Source organism: Magnolia sinica, chromosome 1, assembly GCF_029962835.1.
Source record: "Magnolia sinica isolate HGM2019 chromosome 1, MsV1, whole genome shotgun sequence".
Classification (NCBI taxonomy): Eukaryota; Viridiplantae; Streptophyta; class Magnoliopsida; order Magnoliales; family Magnoliaceae; genus Magnolia; species Magnolia sinica.
The window spans coordinates 129,537,472-129,544,223 of NC_080573.1; positions in this window are offsets into that span (position 1 = coordinate 129,537,472).

Consider the following 6,752-nt stretch of genomic DNA (forward strand, 5'->3'; position numbering starts at 1 on the left):
TGTAACCCATCTTCAGAGGAAGAACTCCACCTTACAATAATCGCCCGATCATCTTACAACTATATTGTGAGTGGCTAAATAAGTGACTAATCTACTCAAGTTTTGGTAATATACGCTCATGTTTAATATTTCTACTTATTTTGGCGCCCGTGGGTTAAGTTGCTCCATTTGAATCAAGTAGTACAATCGACTCTCTCACCACACATGTCATACATGACTTAACCAAACCCAAAGCCAATAGGTCCAAGCAGGGTCTCTGCAGCGCCGTGTTTTATGGGCGTTGTTTATCCACATTGCAGATCATTTTAAGGCGAGAGCCAAAAAACGAAGCAGATCCAAGGCTCAAGTGTGCCACACAGTGGGAATTGAATGTCCACCGTTAGAAACTTCTTAGAAGCTGCAGAAGTTCTAATCGAGGTGATATGTATGTTTTCCCTTCGTACACGTCTCCGTGAACATATGAAGAGGTGGCCCGAGGAAGGCTCCAGCAGTAGGCGTCATTATCACCGCTTTTTCATAAGGTGCAGGCCACGGTGAAATACACATCCTGTTGCGCCCTACGGATCCCCCATCAGGACGGAATCTGAACCGTGTCAAAGCTTTGTGGGGGCTACTTTTAGGGCATGAGCCAAAAACGAGGCAGATCTAAATCTAATGTGGACCACACTACAGGAAAACAGCGTTGATGGAACATCCACCATTAAAATCTTTCTAATGTCCATTATAATGTTTATTTGACATCCAACCAATTGATAAGGTTACAAAGGCCGGATGCAGGGAAAACATAAATATCAGCTTGATCCAAAACTTCAGTGGCCCCCAAAAGGTTTTGGGATAGGCCACGTGAGATGAACGGGAGAAATAGACAGTGGGTATAAAGAGTATACATCACGATGGAGCCCACAGAGATTTGACACCAGCTAGCTGGCGGAAGCGGATTGGCTGGTGTAACACACCACCGACCTGGCTGGTGTGGGTGCGACGTCGTGGGAAGACGAGCTGACATTCCTCAATCTCCGAGTTGTACGAACGGTTCAAGGGATATCAAAGTTACACTGGCCCATCCATCCCGTTCATCCATTCAGTGAGATCATTTTAGATAATGAACCAAAAAATGAGTCACATCCAAAGTTCAAGTTGACCAGACGCGGATTGCGTCCTACCCCGCTATCTCTAGCCACGAACGGTCAGTTCTGCATGTGGGAGCACTGTGATGTATCTGTTTATCCAAACCGTCCATTACTTCTATCATATCATTTTAAGGTATGTGCATAAAAATGAGGTAGATCTAACGCTAAAATAGACCACACCAAATAATAATCTTGGTTACATTAAATGGACAACATTAAATGCATGTTGTATTAAATGCAAGAGTCATCGGTGGTGTGGCCCACTTGATCGCTGGATCTGACTCATTTTTGTGTCATACCTTAGAATGATATAAGAGAAGGGATGAACAGCATAGCTAAACAGATACACGACGGTGGGGCCGCCAACCGAACTGCCCGTTCGTGGCTAGAGACGGGCGGGGTAGGACGCAATCTGCGTTCGTCGACCACACCACGTATACCAATGGGGCAATGATTCTTACCGTTAAAAAAATAAAACATTCACCCTGAAAACGTTTATTTTCCATCCAATCTATTCACAAGGTCACACAGACCTAGATGAATAGGAAAACAAATATCATATTCCCCAGAAGGGTTTCAATGGTAGACGTTCAATCCCTCAATACTTTTTGCAGTGTGGCCTATTGATCTTTGGATTTGTCTTATTTTTAGGCTCAAGTCTTACGATGAGCTCGCCAAATGGATGGACGGTTTGGATATAACATATACCTCATGATGGGACCCACAGAACTTGGTTACGTCAACACATCAGCCAGATCGGTGGTGTGTACTGCACCAGCCAATCCGCTTTCCTAGCTGGCTGGTGTTGGTGTCAGTAGCCAAACTGCGTCCGACGCAATGCACTTCCCAGGAGATGGTTCCCAACAATGTCTGGGACTTTCGCTTTTTTAAAGTCATCAAGGGACGTTGTGGGGCCCACGTGTTCCCCAACCACGGTGAAAAAGTGCGAGAAAAGGTGGGACGGAGGGTTTAAGGTCAACGGTCATATTCCGTTGAACGATCTTTGGTTGCCGATTCGATCGGTTCCTCGTTGATTGAAGCTCCCCTATGTGTGTGGATAAGGATGGATAGCAACGAACGGTGGAAATTAAAGTGCCCATCAAAACCATGACTCGTAGCATCGTCGGCTTCCTTATCTGTTCCTACCTTCCTCCTTCCTTGACACGATCAATGGGGCCCACCTGACTTACGGAATTTTTTAAGAGACTCGTCCCGGCCTGCGTACATCTACACTGAAACTCCGTGTATATACTCTTCCAAGAGGACCCGGATTGCGTCCTGCCACTGATATGATCCAAACAATGAGGCAGGTACCACAAAGTGGGGATTGAACTTCCACCGTTAAAAACTTCTTGAGAGTTAGAAAAGTTTCGGATCAAGCTGATATTTGTTTTTCCACTTCATCCCGGACTAAATGACCTTATGAATAGGTTGGATGATAAAAAAACATCATGGTGGCCCTTATAAAGGTTTCAACGGTGGGTGTCATTAACACTGCACCTTCCTTTGATGTGGTCCACTGGAGCTATGGATATGATTCATTTTTTGTCTCATAACTTTAAATGATATGAGAAAAGCTAGGAACGGCTTGGATAAAACACTTACATAGCGGTGGGCCCCACAGAGCCCTGCTCGGATAGATTACTGTGCAAACCGCGTCCCTTCCAAGAGGTTTGCTTATAGACTGCACATATACACTGAAACTTCATGTATATACTCTTTCAAGGGTTTGAGTACCCATAGGTGGTGAAATTCCACTAGCGTGAGTGTGTGTGCGTGTGTAAAAAAAAAAAAAAAAGGGGGTTTGCTTACAGACGCGTTAAAGCTTTACACATTCACATGCGGTTTTTTGATCCATGATGTAGTATGCGTTGATGGGGTTTTCCTCCTCAGTTTGGAGGAGAGATAGTGCAGCCGGTTGAATATCGAAGTGTTTCATCGCGCTGCTCAACCAGTTGAGTGGACTGCTTGACCATTCGAGGGTCACTATACTCAAAGTCCAGTGAGCTCAGTTTTTTAGTCTCGACCAGTCGAGTGAACAGTATTAGACCAGTTGAGGCCCTAGCTCGACTAGTTGAGAGTTACGCAGATTTGCGCGGATTTTGTGCGGATTATGTAAATTAGAGGCGGTTTCATAGAGGCGCGAAAGGGAAGTTGCTTAAACTATAAATAGGGATCCCTAAGGCTTTTCTAGGGCATTGAAAAAGGCTTTCTAAAGCTATTGTGTTAAGGGTTTTCATGACTAAGGTGAGAAAGAGAGAGAGAGGGAGAGAGAGGAAGCTTGTGGAATGGAGTTTTTGCAGTTGATGCCTCAGCGCTTCTATGTCCTCGTGATCGGTGAGATCTCTTCATTTTTCATTATTCTCTTATTGTTTATCCACTTCTGCGTGAGTGAAGAAGGTTTGATCTAAGCGGTGTGTGCTTGTGATCGGTTGTAACGTTTTACTTCATAGTGAATTGTTGCTGTGGACTAGGTCCCGTGGTTTTTACCTCTTTGAGGGTTTTCTAAGTAAAAATCTCTTGTGTCATATAGTTTATGCTTTGATCTATTTCATTGCTTTATTATCTCATAATTCTGGTGTTTTGGGAAGTGAGATCCTAAGGTTTTTGTGCAATGCCTCCAACAAAGTGGTATCAGAGCGTCCGGGTTGGTTGAACGGAGTGGAATCGGTTCTGAATTATGGAAGGTGGCTTATCAAGGATGATCAGTCTCAATGGTTCTAACTGGATTATATGGAAGTCTAAGATGGAAGACTTGCTTTATTGGAAGGACTTGTATGCTCAAATCTTAGGCATATCAACAAAAACAAAGGATACGACAGATTATGATTGAAAGAAATTTGGACCGGAAGGCGGTGAAGTTTATTAGACAATGGTTGGACGATTTCGTATTCCACCATGTGTCTACGGAAACCTTAACCGCTAGCCTATGGTTGAAATTGGAAGGGCTGTATGAGAGGAAGATAGCCGACAATAAGATTTTTTTGATAAGACGACTTGTGAATCTCAAGTTCAAAGATGGTGGTTCAGTGGCTGAGCACATGAATGAAGTCAGTAATATATTGAACCAGCTCTCCGCTATGAAGATGGTCCTGCACGATGAATTATAGGCTTTGCTATTGCTTAACTCATTTCCTGATAGTTAGGAGACATTGGTAGTGTCTCTGAGTAACTCTGCGCCAGACGGAAAGGTGTGCATGGAACATGTAACTAGTTGTCTCTTCAATGAGGCCCTTGTGACACAAGAGCGGGGGAGAGGAAAGAACAGAAAGAGTGGAAAGGCCTGAGATAAATCAAAAGGCAAGTCAAGTACCACAAAGGATGTTAAATGCTGGAATTGTGGCAAGAAGGGCTACTATAAGCATTAATGTCGTAATAAGAAGAACGACAAGAAATGAAAAGGAAAGGAGAAGGAAGATGAATCAAACTCCACTGCGGTTGATTCAAATGGTGACGTTGTAATTATTCTTTCAGCAGATCATAATATTTGTCTCACGGCTACGAGTCAGGACACCGATTGGGTGATAGACTCGGGAGCCTCGTTTCATACGACTCCACGCAGGGACTTCTTCCCAAGCTACAAGTCAGGTGACTTTGAGACCGTGAAGATGGGAAATTCTGGCATATTAAAGATCGTAGGGGTCGGTGATATTTGTGTGAAGACCGATGTGGACTGCACATTGGTTCTCAGGAATGTGAGGCATATCCCAGACCTTCGCTTTAACTTGATATCGACGGAAAAGTTGGATGATGATGGTTATGAAAGCCGATTTGTTGGTGGGTGCTGGAAGCTCATCAAGGGTTCGTTGATTGTAGCCAAAGGAAAGAATTGTTGCACCCTTTGCAAGGCAAGTGTCAGTGTGTGCAAGGGTAGGTTGAACGAAGCGAAAGATTCAACTATTGACATATGGCACAAGCGTTTAGGCCACATGAGTGAAAAATGGCTTCAACTACTAGAAAAGAAGAAGCTCCTTCCAAACGTGATAGGTATACCTCTCAAAACCTGTATTGATTGTTTATCAGGGAAACAACATAGAGTTTCATTTGTTAAATCTACTTCTCATGTTAATAAAGTACATGTATTAGATTTGGTTTATTTTGATGTTTGTGGTCCTATGAGGACAAAAACCTTGGGTGGGGCATTGTATTTTGTTACTTTTATATATGATACATCTAGGAGGGTTTGAGTTTATGCTTTGAAATCCAAGAATGAGGTCTTTGGTGTGTTTAAATTGTTTCATACTATGGTTAAGAGAGAGACATGTAGATAATTGAAGTGCATCCGCACTGACAATGGTGGTGAATACATTGGTGACTTCCATGAGTATTATAAGTCCCTGGGTATACGGCATAAATAGACGGTTCCCAAGACCCCCAGCATAATGGTGTGGCTGAGCGAATGAATCATACCATTGTAGAGAGAATCAGATGCATATTATCCCATGCAAAGTTGTACAAGACGTTCTAGGGAGAAGCAATACACATGGCAATGTATCTGATAAACAGGTCCCATCAACCCTGTTAAATAAAGAAGTACCCGAGAAGGTGCGGACTGCACAAGATCCATCGTATAGTCATCTCAGGGTGTTTGGATATAGGGCATCCGATCACATACCAAAGGACGAGAGGTCCAAGCTCGATACGAAAATCAGGCAATGTGTGTTTTTGTGGTATGGTGATGAAAAGTTCGGCTACAGATTGTGGGATCCGACTGAGAAGAAACTCATCAGGAGTAGAGATGTGGTTTTCTTTGAAGACAAATGTATTGAAGACCTTTGTAAGCCAGAAAAGACGCAACCTAGTTCAAGAGAGCTAGAAGATATGGATCCGGTTATTCCTCCCATAGTGCCTGATGATGGGGGAGTACAGCAAGGTGTAGAGGATGAGGGAATTCCTACAGAAGATGGACCGGGGGAGTAGCTCCCACTTGATCCACCTGTTGAGCCACAGGTGAGGAAGTCATCTAAGGACAGACAGTCATCCAAGAGGTACTCGCCGCATGAGTACATTATGTTCACTAATAATGGAGAGCCAGAAGATTATTCTGAGGCCTTAGTCGACGAGCATAAGGGGGAGTGGTTAAAAGCTATGCAAGAGAAGATGAAATCCTTGCATAAGAACCACGCATATGATATGGTGAAACTGTCTAATGGCAAGAAAGCTCTAAGCAACAAGTGGGTGTTCAGAAAGAAGATTGAGCAGAAGAATTAACAAACGAGGTTCAAGGCCAGACTTGTGGTGAAAGGGTTTGGTCAGAGGAAATTCATAGATTTCGAGGAGATATTCTCATCAATGGTGAAGATGACATCCATACGGGTGTTGCTTGGGTTGACGGCTAGCATGGATATGGAGATAGAGCAGTTAGACGTTAAAACTATCTTTCTCCATGGTGACCTGGAAGAAAAGATCTATGATTGCTTGCCTCCAAGTGCAGAGGTTCGTAAGTAATATCCTGTGAATACAGGGTCGATCCCACGGGGAGATGAATTACGAGAAGGAAAAAATCAAATGCAAAACAAAGTAAGTAATAAAAACTAAACTAATGATTTGATTTTGGAATTTTTGAATGGATGTAATTCAACTAAATTAAAATAACACTCAAGCTTCAAAGTTCCACACATA